Genomic DNA, 16,847 nt, shown 5'->3' on the forward strand with positions numbered 1-16,847 from the left:
CACTGGGCCCCATAATGATTTTCAGTGTCTGCTTAGCAGACACTGAAAATCGCGACGGGTGACACTACACCCGTCGCACCCCAGCAACTCCGCCGGCTCCATTCGGAGCCGGCTTCATCGTTGCTGGGTCTTTCCCGCTGGGCGGGCGGGTGGCCTTTTGGCGGTCGCCCGCCCGCCCAGCGGGAAAGTCAGAATGACCGCCGCAGTCATTTGACCGCGGTGCGGTCTTCTGGCGGGGGAACTGTGGCGGGTGGCCTCCGCCGCCCGCCAAAGTTGGAATGACCCCCTTTGTGTCCATTTCTTCCCAAATGGTTCAACAGAGCAATAGTGTCAACCATACAGTCATTTTCTGTCTTGGATGCCATCAGTAAATCGTCAATATACTGCACCAAGGTTGATTCAAAGGGTAATTCCAATGATTCCAAATCTTTCTTCAGAATCTGATTGAAAATTGATGGTGACTCCGAAAACCCTTGAGGAATTCGACACCAACTGTAGACTCTGTCCAGGAATTTGAAACAAAAGAGAAATTGGCTGTCCTCATGAAGAGGCACAGAAAAGAACGCTTGTGACAAGTCGATGACTGAGAACCACTCTGCATCACATGGAATTTGAAACATTATCACAGCTGGATTTGGCACCACGGGACAGCATTTGACTATTATGTCATTTATTTTTCTCAAATCCTGAACAATTCGGACTTTTCCACTCGGTTTTATTAATCCCATGATTGGTGAATTACATGGACTACTTAGTACTTCTTTCAGTACTCCCTGTTTCACAAACTCGTCTATGAGTTGGGCAACTTTCATGAGAGTGTCTTGCGGCATGTGGTATTGTGGTGTCTGGGGAAAATTTGAATTGGGTTTTACAGTCACTTTCACTGGTTATACTCCTTTGACCAATCCTACCTCTTTCCCTGTCATATCCCACACTTCTTTTTCAACTGTTTCCTGTAACTCAGCAGGAATATCTGCTTCAGTGAGCATAGGATAAAGAGTAATCAGGGGATACTCTTCATCGACAGTTTCCGTTTCATCCTCTCCTCGACTGTCCTCTTCTTCGTCATCACTGTTTGTCTAAACTTTAATTCCATCCTTTGAGCACATAATCGAACATCCCAATTTACACAATAAATCTCTCCCTAATAAGGATATCGGACTTGAGTCACACACCACAAATTTATGTGACCCTTGAAAGTTACCAATTCTGACTTGCACTGGATCTGTGATTGGGTTTGTCAGATACCTATTTGCTACTCCCACTACTTGAACTGTTCTCCCTGAAAGTGGTTGTTGGACTTTTGGCCATACGCATGGTCATCCCTAGTCTTTTTGCCTCCTTCCTCCTGGTTTTTCTGACCTTTCGCTGTTGGCTCTAGGACTCTGAGCACTTTATCACTGCTGACCAGTGCTAAAGTGCAGGTGGTCTCCCATCTAAAGTTGGTATGATTGGCTTATACCTAATTGGCATATTTAATTTACCTATAAGTCCCTTGTACAGTGGTATCTCTATACCCAGGGCCTGTAAATTAAATACTACTAGTGGGCCTGCAGCGCTGCTTGCGCCACCCACTGAAGTAGACTTTCAAACCTGTCTCAGGCCTGCTAGCGCAGGGCCTGTGTGCGCAGTTTTCTGCCACAGGGACCTGGCATCTAAATTTACTTGCCAGACCCAGAACTCCCCTTTTACTACATGTAAGTCACCCCTAAAGTACGCCCTAGCTAGCCCTATGGGCAGGGTGCCATGTATGTAGAAAGGCAGGACATGTGCCATATTGCCTGGCCTGTCCTGGTAGTGACAAACAGCCTAACTTGGGGGCATATTTATACTCCGTTTGCGCCGAATTAGCGTCGTTTTTTTCGACGCAAATTCGGCGCAAAACTAACGCCATATTTATACTTTGGCGCTAGACGCGTCTAGCACCAAAGTATGAGGAAAGAGCGTCATTTTTTTGCGTGAACGCCTTCCTTGCGTTAATGAGATGCAAGGTAGGCGTTCCCGTCCAAAAAAATGACTGTGCCGCAAATGCGTCGTATTTATACTCCCGGGCAAAAATCACGCCCGGGAGTTGGCGGGGCAGAAAACCCCGCATTTCCGCCACTTTTTAACGCCTGGGTCAGGGCAGGCGTTAAGGGACCTGTGGGCTCAAAATGAGCCCACAGCTGCCCTCCCATGCCCCCAGGGACGCCCCCTGCCACCCTTGCCCACCCCAGGAGGACACCCAAGGATGGAGGGACCCACCCCAGGGACATTCAGGTAAGTTCAGGTAAGTATCATTTTTATTTTTTTAAATATTTTTTTTTGGCAAATATAGGGGGGCCTGATTTGTGCCCCCCTACATGCCTCAATGCCCAATGACCATGCCCAGGGGACATAAGTCCCCTGGGCATGGCCATTGGGCAAGGGGGCATGACTCCTGTCTTTACTAAGACAGGAGTCATGTAAATGGCGCTAGGGCGTCGTTTAAAATGGCGCAAATCGGGTTTAGACGGTTTTTTTTGCGTCAACCTGACTTGCGCCATTTTTAAGACGCCCTAACGCCATTTTTCCCTACGCCGGCGCTGCCTGGTGTACGTGGTTTTTTTCCACGCACACCAGGCAGCGCCGGTCTGCTTGCGCCGGCTAACGCCATTCAATAAATACGGCGCCCGCATGGCGCTTCAGAATGGTGTTAGCCGGCGCAAAACTTTTTGACGCTAAACTGCGTTAGCGCAGTTTAGCGTCAAAGAGTATAAATACGGGCCTTGGTGTCTCACTGCTGTGAGTGCTGCCTTCTCATAGGATTGCATTAGAAATGCCCTGCCTTATGTGTAAAGGGTATTGTCTGATTTATGAGGGGTAGCGTAGGCGTGTTTGGTATGGTTGTGATGGTGATAATAAATACTGCTTACTGGTGTGGGTGTATTTTTTATTACTATCACAGAAATGCCACTTCTAGAAAGTGCGCATTTATCTGTGCTTATAATTTTGGTGTTTTGCAGCTTGACTCCAATCCACGTCTGGGCAGAGTGACAGTTGGGGCTTTGTGCATACTTTTCAGACAGCCTGTACACAGGGAGGGTGGAGGTGTCACTGAGGTGCATCTACATACTGAATAGTCTTCCTGGGCTGAGAGAAGGGAGAGGCGGGGCACACCTACATTTGTAAAGGCTGTGCCCTGGCCTCACACAATAGGGTCGTTAACCCCCCACTGATGTTTGGAGCCTGTGCTGAAAGGAGAGAGGGGGCACTCCCAGAACCAGTTGTAACTGGCTGGAACCTCCTCTCCCTGTCATTGTAAAACACTGTAAAAAAAGGACTATAAGTACAGGGGAATTTTCCCCACAATTTGAACATTCTTGGAACTTGAAACTGGACACAGAAGGCTGATGAATGGACTCACCAGGAAACCGCCATGGACTGCTGCTGCTGTGCTGACCTGTGACCTGCCTGGTCACTAGGAGGAACTGCCACCATCTGCACCCCTTGTGCTGGCCTGTAGCTGGGCCCACCAGCCCTGTGCTCCTTCTTGTTTAATTGTTCCCAGGGGCAGGGTGCTGTGGCCCCTGACCCCTGCTACGATCCTTCAATCCTTTGGCAGAATGCTTTTACGAGGAACAAGGCACTCTTTTAATGACTGAGGCTGCTGAGGGGCCATTGCGCTTTGAAAGCGCTTTTCTTTTGCTAACAGAAAAATCACCGCCGCAGCCCAGGCTGCATAATTTGCCTAAGCGCTGTGAAAAGCGCTTCGTGGATAAAAATCACCGCCGCAGCCCGGGGAAATAAATGCTGTGAAGCGCGAGGTTCGCGCTCAGCTCCGTGCCCCCGGGGCACGAGAAATCCACATCGGAGGTAACCAGGAGCAAGCCTGCTCCTAGCGGTGCCCCCGGGGTAGGGATCGCTCCGAGGAGTGCCCCCGGGGCACCGGCCGGCCAGACCTGGTGCCGGCGTTTGTTGTTTCAGCCGGAGGGAGAGGAGGACGCCTCTCCCTCTCCTGCTCCAGCCCCGGAGGGCTCTCTCTGCAGTGTGCGGGCGGAGAGGCAGCCTCATCGGAGGCTCGCCCCTGCCGCCAGCTCTCGGGTTGGCCCCCTCGTGGGCCGAAGGCCATCATACAGGGGTCTCCCCCTCGGAAAGGGCCGACGGAGGCCCCGGGAGACCCCAGGAGGTTGCGGGCCCCCAGAGGGGCCTGCTCGCAGATCGGAGGGGGTGCTTGGCGCCCCCTCCTTAACCGAAGGATTTCCCTGATTTGGGCCCCCCCTGGGAGGGCCGGTGGAGGCCCGGGGGGCCCTCCAATGAGCACGGGTCCCAGAAGGGGCCCGCCGAGGAATCGGAGAGGCCCTGGGTATAGAGATACCACTGTACAAGGGACTTATAGGTAAATTAAATATGCCAATTAGGTATAAGCCAATCATACCAACTTTAGATGGGAGAGCACCTGCACTTTAGCACTGGTCAGCAGTGATAAAGTGCTCAGAGTCCTAGATTGGATTGCCAGATTCATGGGGTAAGCTCTGATCTGGTAGGGGGTAGGTGTGCTCCCAAGGAAGTCCTGGTTCGCTGGGCAATGGTCCAGTCTAAGGGTGTCGTCCCTGGACTAGATAGACAGGTTCAGGGGGTAAACTCTGACCTGGTTGGGGGGCGGTTAGTGTGCTCACCCCCCTGTGTGAAACTTCTGGTGGCTTCTCCCGAGGTGGGGAGACGCAGGACTCTGGAAGTGGGGTTCAGGGAGGGGGAAGCCCGCCCCGGACCCCGGTGCAACCCAAGGGTGTCGTCCCTAGGTTGGGTGGTCAGTCGCCAGGTAGTGATCCTGGGCTGGCGAGAAAGTTGAGCAGGGCTGCTGTACCCAGCACCCTGGCAAGTGTGGATTCTGGTGATACCCCTCCTAGGAGAGGAGGGCGGGATCCTAGAAGGAGGGGTAGAGGGAGGAGAGCCTCGCCCCTAGCCCCTGTAGAACCTCTGGGTGCGGACCCTAGGTTGGTGGATCAGTGGCAGGGTAGAGCCCCTGAACTGATCGGAAATAGAGTGGAGACAGGTTGCTTTGCACCTGGGGCTACCGCCCCCCACTCATTATGGTTTCAGAGACCAGAGGCTCCTAGATGGCCTGGGGTCTGGTTCTGGCCATTGGCAGCTAGAGAATCCCCGTGGGTTGGTCTAGGCTGCCTGGGACGCATTGACAGAGAGATCCCAGTGGAGTCAGGAAGGCGTAGAACTGGAACATGCCCCTGCTGTTGTGGGTCTGGGTCCTTGTTCTATCGCCCCAATCAGGAAAGTACATCAAGGTATTGATTGTTCTCCCCTGGATTTTGGCTGGTAGGGGGTTGTGTTGGACTTTTGGCCATACGCATGGTCATCCCTAGTCTTTTTGCCTCCTTCCTCCTGGTTTTTCTGACCTTTCGCTGTTGGCTCTAGGACTCTGAGCACTTTATCACTGCTGACCAGTGCTAAAGTGCAGGTGCTCTCCCATCTAAAGTTGGTATGATTGGCTTATACCTAATTGGCATATTTAATTTACCTATAAGTCCCTTGTACAGTGGTATCTCTATACCCAGGGCCTGTAAATTAAATACTACTAGTGGGCCTGCAGCGCTGCTTGCGCCACCCACTGAAGTAGACTTTCAAACCTGTCTCAGGCCTGCTAGCGCAGGGCCTGTGTGCGCAGTTTTCTGCCACAGGGACCTGGCATCTAAATTTACTTGCCAGACCCAGAACTCCCCTTTTACTACATGTAAGTCACCCCTAAAGTACGCCCTAGCTAGCCCTATGGGCAGGGTGCCATGTATGTAGAAAGGCAGGACATGTGCCATATTGCCTGGCCTGTCCTGGTAGTGACAAACAGCCTAACTTGGGGGCATATTTATACTCCGTTTGCGCCGAATTAGCGTCGTTTTTTTCGACGCAAATTCGGCGCAAAACTAACGCCATATTTATACTTTGGCGCTAGACGCGTCTAGCACCAAAGTATGAGGAAAGAGCGTCATTTTTTTGCGTGAACGCCTTCCTTGCGTTAATGAGATGCAAGGTAGGCGTTCCCGTCCAAAAAAATGACTGTGCCGCAAATGCGTCGTATTTATACTCCCGGGCAAAAATCACGCCCGGGAGTTGGCGGGGCAGAAAACCCCGCATTTCCGCCACTTTTTAACGCCTGGGTCAGGGCAGGCGTTAAGGGACCTGTGGGCTCAAAATGAGCCCACAGCTGCCCTCCCATGCCCCCAGGGACGCCCCCTGCCACCCTTGCCCACCCCAGGAGGACACCCAAGGATGGAGGGACCCACCCCAGGGACATTCAGGTAAGTTCAGGTAAGTATCATTTTTATTTTTTTAAATATTTTTTTTTGGCAAATATAGGGGGGCCTGATTTGTGCCCCCCTACATGCCTCAATGCCCAATGACCATGCCCAGGGGACATAAGTCCCCTGGGCATGGCCATTGGGCAAGGGGGCATGACTCCTGTCTTTACTAAGACAGGAGTCATGTAAATGGCGCTAGGGCGTCGTTTAAAATGGCGCAAATCGGGTTTAGACGGTTTTTTTGCGTCAACCTGACTTGCGCCATTTTTAAGACGCCCTAACGCCATTTTTCCCTACGCCGGCGCTGCCTGGTGTACGTGGTTTTTTTCCACGCACACCAGGCAGCGCCGGTCTGCTTGCGCCGGCTAACGCCATTCAATAAATACGGCGCCCGCATGGCGCTTCAGAATGGTGTTAGCCGGCGCAAAACTTTTTGACGCTAAACTGCGTTAGCGCAGTTTAGCGTCAAAGAGTATAAATACGGGCCTTGGTGTCTCACTGCTGTGAGTGCTGCCTTCTCATAGGATTGCATTAGAAATGCCCTGCCTTATGTGTAAAGGGTATTGTCTGATTTATGAGGGGTAGCGTAGGCGTGTTTGGTATGGTTGTGATGGTGATAATAAATACTGCTTACTGGTGTGGGTGTATTTTTTATTACTATCACAGAAATGCCACTTCTAGAAAGTGCGCATTTATCTGTGCTTATAATTTTGGTGTTTTGCAGCTTGACTCCAATCCACGTCTGGGCAGAGTGACAGTTGGGGCTTTGTGCATACTTTTCAGACAGCCTGTACACAGGGAGGGTGGAGGTGTCACTGAGGTGCATCTACATACTGAATAGTCTTCCTGGGCTGAGAGAAGGGAGAGGCGGGGCACACCTACATTTGTAAAGGCTGTGCCCTGGCCTCACACAATAGGGTCGTTAACCCCCCACTGATGTTTGGAGCCTGTGCTGAAAGGAGAGAGGGGGCACTCCCAGAACCAGTTGTAACTGGCTGGAACCTCCTCTCCCTGTCATTGTAAAACACTGTAAAAAAAGGACTATAAGTACAGGGGAATTTTCCCCACAATTTGAACATTCTTGGAACTTGAAACTGGACACAGAAGGCTGATGAATGGACTCACCAGGAAACCGCCATGGACTGCTGCTGCTGTGCTGACCTGTGACCTGCCTGGTCACTAGGAGGAACTGCCACCATCTGCACCCCTTGTGCTGGCCTGTAGCTGGGCCCACCAGCCCTGTGCTCCTTCTTGTTTAATTGTTCCCAGGGGCAGGGTGCTGTGGCCCCTGACCCCTGCTACGATCCTTCAATCCTTTGGCAGAATGCTTTTACGAGGAACAAGGCACTCTTTTAATGACTGAGGCTGCTGAGGGGCCATTGCGCTTTGAAAGCGCTTTTCTTTTGCTAACAGAAAAATCACCGCCGCAGCCCAGGCTGCATAATTTGCCTAAGCGCTGTGAAAAGCGCTTCGTGGATAAAAATCACCGCCGCAGCCCGGGGAAATAAATGCTGTGAAGCGCGAGGTTCGCGCTCAGCTCCGTGCCCCCGGGGCACGAGAAATCCACATCGGAGGTAACCAGGAGCAAGCCTGCTCCTAGCGGTGCCCCCGGGGTAGGGATCGCTCCGAGGAGCGCCCCCGGGGAACCGGTCGGCCCGACCTGGTGCCGGCGTTTGTTGTTTCAGCCGGAGGGAGAGGAGGACGCCTCTCCCTCTCCTGCTCCAGCCCCGGAGGGCTCTCTCTGCAGTGTGCGGGCGGAGAGGCAGCCTCATCGGAGGCTCGCCCCTGCCGCCAGCTCTCGGGTTGGCCCCCTCGTGGGCCGAAGGCCATCATACAGGGGTCTCCCCCTCGGAAAGGGCCGACGGAGGCCCCGGGAGACCCCAGGAGGTTGCGGGCCCCCAGAGGGGCCTGCTCGCAGATCAGAGGGGGTGCGTGTCGCCCCCCTCCTTAACCCAAGGATTTCCCTGATTTGGGCCCCCCCTGGGAGGGCCGGTGGTGGCCCGGGGGGCCCTCCAATGAGCACGGGTCCCAGAAGGGGCCCGCCGAGGAATCGGAGAGGGTGCGTGCCGCCCCTCTCTATCTTCCAAGTTTAGGGAGGCCCCCGTTTTGCGCAGAAGAGCGCCGGGAGCCCCATTTATTCGTTTTAGGCACTGGAAGTGCCTCTGCATCAGAACAGGTACTTTTTAAATGGACAAATATAATTATGATTTAAAGTTCTTTCTACAGACTTTCTTAATTGTGTTATATTACCTGCCTGGACTATGATGCTTTTACATATGTGTGCACATGTTCCTTTTATGGACATGACTTGCTAATATGTTTGTTTAACTTGCCATAGATTTTCTAATGTTCCTACTATGGGCGTTTTATGATATTCTTGTGACAAGTGTGCTAATGTGATAACGTGTTTCCTGACTACTGCTTATGTTGCAGAATATTGAGTAACCTGTGTGTTATGTGTGACTACTGCTAGTTTGCAGAGTAACTAATGTGTAACGTTCTGACAACTGCTAAGGTAGCAGGATAGTACTGTTATGTGATGTTGGTCTAATAATTACGTTGTGTACAATACAGTGTATTTTCATATAATCTGGTGTTGTGTTTCCTTTGTGGTGGGGATATTGCGTCACATGTATGTGTGTGTTGTGCAAACGCTTTACGCATTGCCTCCGGGTTAAGCCTGACTGCTCGTGCCAAGCTACCAAGGGGGTGAGCAGGGGTTATCTTGGACGTGTAACTCCCTTGCCCTGACTAGAGTGGGTAAGTTCTGTCTGGCTGAGGTGCATACCCTAGCCAACCAGAAACCCCATTTCTAACAGTGGTAAATTTGGTACTTCGATGCTTCTGACTGTAGAGCGTGTAGCTCCGGTGTCAACCAAGAACGAAACGCTGTGACCCATAACTCTTCCTTCCACATACGGTCCCTTTTGATCAACTTCCAAGGATGCTGCAAGCATACAATTTCCCTCCTCATCTGAACTTTCACTCTCCCACACATCGTTTATTCCATTCTCACTGTGTAACGGGAATTGGTGTACTGTGTCATTTTGATTCATTCCTTGACCTGTGACATGTTGAGGAAGCATTACTTGTTGCTGATTCATTGGTGCTATGGGTATTTGCAGTTGCTGATTAGGTACCATAGGAAACTGCTGTTGCATTGGCTGCAACTGTGCCATCTGCACGCAGGGCATTTGCACCTGCTGTGGTTGTACGGGTTGTAAACCCTGCATCTGATTCACATTATTTTGAAAATTTGGATTTGGACCTCTCATTTTCGGTCCTTTCATATTCTGAAATGAATTGACATCATTGTTTTGCTGACCTACACCTTCCTGCGCCAACATTGGGCACTCCCGTTTCCAATGCCCGACGATTCCGCACGTGTAACATGGCATCACCTTCTTCATTGCCTGTATACCATTTGGAATCACAACAGTATTTAAATCAGGACCATTATTCACAAAACCTCCTCGGCCTCTACCTCTCATCTGTGGCTGAAACATAGCATTTCCCTGCTGTTGCTGCTGCGGCAACTGTTGTTGAAAACCTTGCAAACCCTGCAAGCCTGTCTGGGCTGCTCTAAGCTGCATCACCATCACCTTTTCCTTCAACTTTTTCTGCTTCGTCTCAATCTCATCACTGCAGTATTTTGCATAATTCAACACCTCATCGATCGACTTTGACTGCCAACAAATCAAATGCATTTTAATCATCTGGCTAACCTCAGGTCTCAACCCTTCCACAAATCTGAACACAAAATGGAGCATGTCCTTTGGCTCAATCATTTCCGTGCCACTGTAATTTTTAAATGCTTTCAACAATCTCTCATATTACGCATGTATTGACTCTTTAACTTCTTGCGCCGTTCTGTCAATTCTCTGCCAATCCACATTTTTCGACGCAACCTTTGTTTTCAAATGCTCAATCACCTTATGGTATAAACTCATTACCGTAGGTGATGGTGCACCTGTCTCCCTATCTCTTTCTGGTTCACTTGTTGGCCAACCTACAGCCCTTTTACAATCTTCCCACAAATCTGCCGGAACCACAATTTCGAATAAGGTCTTCCCAAAGACATTTAGCAAGTTTCACAAATCTATCTGTTTGTTGATACCATTCGATCGGTTTCTCTCTTAATTTTGGGAAATCATCCGTAAAGCACTGAATATCGCACCTGTGCCACGGTACATGTACATCTTTCCCCCTGCTGTTTCTCTCATTGGTAACATCGTTATGAGATCATCATTCTGTTGTACTTTCTCATTCCGGTCTGGGGTACCCTCTTTCTTATTGTCCTTTTTCTTAACCCACCTGCTCTCCCACTTATCTAGACATCTCCAAACCTGCGCGCTTTGCAGTATCTCTTTAAGGTTTGTTTTCATTCCTGCAGATCTCATGTGTTCAAAATCTTTTGTCTCAAAGTCTAACCTGTAACTTCTGCTCAAGTGTTTGGTTTTACCTATGTCGACTTTGTTTCTGTCTGCAATTTCTTGTAACTTCTTATGTATGCTGCTTACTTCTCTTGTAATTCTAGGGTACATGTATCTCAGCTCTTCTTCTGTGTATGATTCTAACCTGTTCAAACCCATCATTCCCTCTACTAGTTCATCTGCTTCCATGCCCAATCTTATCTTATTCAAATATTCTTCTCCCTTCCCGCTGGGTGTGCTCTGTGGGGAGTTCAGGCTGTTCAACCATTGTGTTAACTGTTGCGCGTTCAGTCCCATCAATGTAGCACTTACATCGACTGCTACTGATGGTTTCTGTAACGTTTCTGTTTTTGAAGTTAGCAGTACTATTAGTGGTGGACCTGACCTTACCACAGTTGACGGAGCACAAGCTGGAATTGGGCTGAATTCCAACAAGGACCCAGATCTATTTAGCAGTGTGCCTACCAGGGTTATTTTTGGAGTATTTTCTATGCATCTCCTCCCTGTCTCATTTTGTGTCATTACCCCTTGGTCGCATACATTCGGCTTTGCCTGTATATACAATGGTACTGGCGGACCTATAGTGATAGGCAGAGATATTGCATCCGGATTCTGTCTGTTCCCCGAATTCTGTGGCATATTAATTCCCACATTATGGTTCATCATTGGTGGCATATCTAACTGGTTTTCTGCTATTTTAATGTATTTCGGCACTTCTTGCATCTGCTTTTGAGGCATAAAAATTTGTGTTGATTCGGCTTGAATCAATGTCGGTGTTTGGTAATTCTGTCCTCCCTATACCATCAAACTAGAAGTCATTTCCAAATTATGCTCATCACAATAGCGCCTTTGAACCTGTGGCTGATAATCTTTGACAGGTTTCAATTTCGGCACGTCAGGATATATTCTCTGAACTTGTGGTATTTGTGGTGTAAAAAGCATGTCGGGACTACTTTGCCTCTGCGATATTCTCAAATTCGGTGTTACAGTACCCTGTATTGGTTCTGGAGGGGCAGTGCTAGTGCTTGGGCCATTTTCGCTTTCCACATATGGTGGCAGGGCGGTCATTTAGCAATTGCAGAATGAACTCCTCATCGTCTGAGTCGTCTGACCTTTTCGAATTTCTATTGTCCTCTCTATCTCTGGACTGACTCCTGTTTGTTTTATAGGTAGCTTTCCTTCCTTCCGTCTCTGCTTCGTCAGTAATTGCTGGAAACAATTTAATTCCCTGCAATACGTCTGATCTCCAAACCTTTTGAGTACTATCCCATCTAGCATCCGCTAGTGTCTTTTCTACTTTTCTCACTCTTGTTTCAAATTTCTTTTGTTGTTGCCTTCTAGCCATTAGCTCCCAAATTGCTAATGCTTCAAACTGTGCTGGTCTTGGAGGTACTTTCATGTCGTATAGCGCGAATCTTAGATTCTCCAAAACTCTTAGATTAAACGACCATGGATAAGGAACGCTACACTTCCATGCTTTTCTGTTAATTTACACCATTGCTTTAGCCAAAGACATGGTGCGACACCCTTTTCTTCAATCACAATGTAAGCTGGTCTGCCCTCAGGCGGTGTTTCTTCTCCTACGTTTGCTTTAATATATACATCTCCCCTTAAGGCACTCTTAAATGCTTTGAAAAATTTAATCTTTCCGTCTTTTATTTTCTTAAAAAAATTGTAATCAATAAGTGACTTTAATTCCCGGAATATTCTTCGCTTGCCTTTCCCCACCAATTGTGCTTCACGGACTGCGTCCAATCCGTGCGCGACCCTTCTCGCCAACCAATCTATCCCATCGTGGCTCCTAGTGACGTCACACCCACACACTGCGGCTGACAAAGTCTTGCGGCTTGTCCTCCTTCATTCAGCTTCACTAAAAACTAATTTCTGCAATATATCGCGAGCACTAACCAAAAAGAAGAAAACAAATCTATCGGTTTACTACAGGAAGGGTAATACAATCGCTTCAGAAACCTTAGGGATTTTTCACTAGCCTCTGCAGTTATTCCATCTTTCTCGGTTTCCCACTTTCGCAAGCAAAATTTGACCCGCAAATTTTACTCTCAACTGATCAATTAACTATTCTAGCGTGCCTTAGAATTCGTCAAAACTCAAAGTCGAAAATTTTCTTTCATTCCTCAATATTCATACTGACTCGTTGACCACGCCCGATCAACCTATTAAACCGAACAGATTACAACATCAATCAAGTGTCTCATACACTTTTCAACATACTCCGGAGTCTCTTGACCTCGCATGGCCCGTCTCAACATCAACAACCACGTGGACAATTTTTCCTGCACAAAGCGCTACACACATGTGAAGTTCAACGACTTCCCTACTCTCACACTTTGGAGTGTCACTCCTCTAAAAATTTTCCTTGGAGTTTGCAACCCCCTAAAATCCTCACAAACTTCACAATTCATCTGCGGCATAAGGCATGGGCAGTGCAGGGGCCCCCTAAAAAAATCCCTAACTTCATTCATACCGTCACTAGAAACGCCGAAAACATTCTCACACCTCCATTTCCTCCATTCGCAAGCTCCGAGATTCTGGGAAAGTCATTGGGGATTTAGGGCATCATCATCTCTCCAACTTGTTTTATCAAAGAAAATTCTAACTTGAATCCGCCTATTGTTCGGATGGGGTCCCAAAGGGCGAAACCATCCTCTGCTACCATCTACTGATAGCGCGTCCAGTCTTTATAAATTACCTGTACTTGGACACGCTGGAGGTCGGTGAACCTTTTAATCGAGTTGGGTTCTCCTCATCCAAGAATAGTCGGATCACTCGAATGATTAATCAATAACCGTTTATAATCAATAACCATTTGTATTTTGATATGCCATGACCTTTCAGTCATGAATAACCACACCGGTTTATTAAAAGTTAATGAGTTTATTTCCCTATATTAACAAAGCTAGCACGATATAAGTAAGTCTCAAAATCAAGTGATATACGTATACGAACATTACTAGCTGTCCATAGCGACGGAAGAAACGCAATCTACGCAAAATCTGGATTATAATGCATTCGGTTATGGCAATACAAATCACTAGTGTAAGCAATTGAATTTGACTAATTTCATACATCGGTCAGCATAACAAGATTTCAATTTAGCATGGTGCATCAAATGGATACCTCAACTAACCTCTAATTAACATTGGCATGTGGGGCTTCATGCAAAACAAATTTAGTCAACACAAATTTAGAAAACTTCTAGCTTGGGCCCTATCAAAATAGCAGTTGGTACCTAGGAAGGAAAATACAATGCATAATACAATTATCCTTTCATGGGGAAGCGCTGCTTGTTTGCCGGGAGGAGGTCAAGGGGCAGGAGCCCTTTAAATTGTACTCGCGCTCCCGCCGTCGCGGGAAGCGCTGTTTGTTTGCCGGGAGGAGGTCAAGGGGCAGGAGCCCTTTAAATTGTACTCGCGCTCCCGCCGTCGCGGGAAGCGCTGTTTGTTTGCCGGGAGGAGGTCAAGGGGCAGGAGCCCTTTAAATTGTACTCGCGCTCCCGCCGTTGCGGGTCGCGCGCGGGCGGCGCCCGGGCAAAGCCCGGGCCAAGGGCGGGCCCGTCCTTGCCCGTCCTTGCCCGTCCTTGCCCGTCCTTGCCCGTCCTTGCCCGTCATTGCCAGGAAGAGGCAGGGCAGGGCCACCCCCCTGACATCTACCCAAAGACGTGGTCCATACAGCAAACTTGTCTATGGCTGCCTGAAGGAGTCTCCAAGTTCCTCTGCTCGGTGCGTGGGTAGCTCTTCCACAGAGCCCCAGGCCCCACCAAGCATGTGGAAAACTATTATCCCAAACCGGATACTTGCAGGTGTATCCACGTACTCAGCTGAATTTATCTCAGTTCATCATATAACTGCTTATTGAATTCCGTTTCTTGGAGGGTGGAAGGAGGCGGCACCATTCTTCTCCCCCCAAGGGCAGGAGCCCATAATTCATTACCCGCTCTACGCCTGTCTGTGCCCGATAAGTGGTTGGGCCAGGCTTTATATATATACGTTTGGGCGTCTTACTGTGGTCTTGTTTTTGGGAATTGTTAACAGCAGGGTCTGAGAAGCTTATTAATCACACTATAGTGTCAGTGGCTGGGTCCCAAAGGCCTACACACCCCTATAAGCCGGGGCCCACTAAAGGCCCCTGATTTAAAGAATAATGGGCCGTCGACGTGGGGGTGGGTTGGAAGGTAAACAGCACTCTAAGAGAACCTTAGATGGCTTTCTGCAAAAGGCTGTTGGGGAACTTGAAAAAGAAATAGAGTTAGTGCAGCGACGCTTAGCTGCCCCCCCTTCTTCTAATAACAGCCTAGTTCATGTTAGCTCAGCCCCACAGCCCTCCCCGCGACCAGAATTACAGTCTGTACTGACTACCCCTTTCCCTTCCCCCTTCAAAAATTCCCAGGAGAATCAGGACGAAACCCCAATTGTAATTACCACCCGTGCTGCACCTATTCCGCCTGCCCAGAGTCCCCCAAACGAAGGCCCCCTCACCTTAGCAGATTCCAATACCAAAGGAAAACGGAAACGAAGGGAACCTGCTTTTAAAAACAAACGATCTAGGACTTTGAGCCCCTCTAACATGGCCCAACCTTCTAATAAGGATACGGTATCAATCCCCTTACACAACACAAACGAGTGTCATACAAATGAGTACACCAGGGATTTCATAAGAGATGAGCTTTCCAAACTTTTTCTTCCAATTTTAACCCGCCTCCAATCGATTGAGGACAAATTGGAAAGCCTTATCAATAGCCAGCCACCCAAAATTGCTCCATCCGTAGAAATTCAATCCCATCCCCTTGCCAACCATGACCCCATCACTGCCAACAGACCCACTGGCCAAATAGCAAAAATCCCTTTTTCCTCTTTAAACCAAGATTGGACCAGCTCCGTCAAAACAGCTAGTATTTTAATGAATAAGCCCCATATGGTTCCAGTTCCCCTTTTAAAAGGAACCGCCACATGGAATAACCCTGTAACTAATCCTGGAGATGGCAACCCCACTTGGGATCACCTGCTTACAGAACACCAGAAGAGCGACAAGTCCAGGGGCCTGTCAGATCCAAAAGTGCTCCTTTTGCCACCAGAATCATGTCATTATGTACTCATTATATCGAATGTTCCTGAACTCAAACCTCATTCCACTGAATCTTTTACCGAACTTAAAAACAAGGTTATTCATTGGTTGCACGTGAACGCAGGGTTTGCTTTTTCCATGACACCCTCAATACTGATGGTGAGAAGGGTAGGGTGGGTGGGTTCCCTGGGTGGGTGGGTTCCCTAGCGAAGATCGGTTCAGGGGACTGCATAGTTATCAACTTTAATTCTCCAGACCTTGTCCAACGGCTCTTTATAAACGCTAATAGACCTTATCCTATAACTGGAAGAGCCTCCCTTTGCAGGTTACAAGTGTTTTATCCACCTCCCACGCCAGTTTGGAGTAGACAACCGCCAACGTTATACGGGGCTTCCCCGGCTATCCACACACAGTCTATCCCTCTATTTGGCCCCAGTTGCCCTTCGTCATCTCTTTCTGAAACAGACTGACTAGGAGACGACCTTTCGGAAGTGGCTCCGAGCAATGGTGATGCTGAGGACATTCACCCTACTGCCCTCAGCATCTCTAACTCTGGTGCCCCTTTGACCTTGGCAGATCCTGTTAACCAGGGATCACCCATAAGCACCACGAGCCAAGTCAGCGAGGAATGTATTCCGTCCCTGTCAATTGTTCCATACATTCTGGTGTCCACCCGCATGTCCAACCTACCTAATTCATATATAGCTGGGGCCACATCCAGCGAGGTTCACATGGCACATAGCGAGAAAGCCACTGGTCCTAATATACCCGAGGGAATTAGTATGGTTCCTAGCAGTTCCTCCCCCTGTAGGAAATATCCTCAGAATAAAGCAGGATCCATAAAAACAGAGGATCTCGATAAGGTACTCAGCTGGAACATAGCAGGGTTGGAAAGCAAATTACAAAGTCCAGGATGGGGCAGTCTTATTGATGATCACCTGATCTGCCTCTTCCAAGAAACGTGGGCATTAGAACCCAAATATAGACTAGGCTTTAAAAGCTATTGGGTTCCAGCACGCAAGTCCTCTTCTGGGAGACCATCGGGAGGGCTGCTTGCGTGGAT

The sequence above is a fragment of the Pleurodeles waltl genome, chromosome 1_2 (genome assembly GCF_031143425.1).
Source record: "Pleurodeles waltl isolate 20211129_DDA chromosome 1_2, aPleWal1.hap1.20221129, whole genome shotgun sequence".
NCBI lineage: Eukaryota > Metazoa > Chordata > Amphibia > Caudata > Salamandridae > Pleurodeles > Pleurodeles waltl.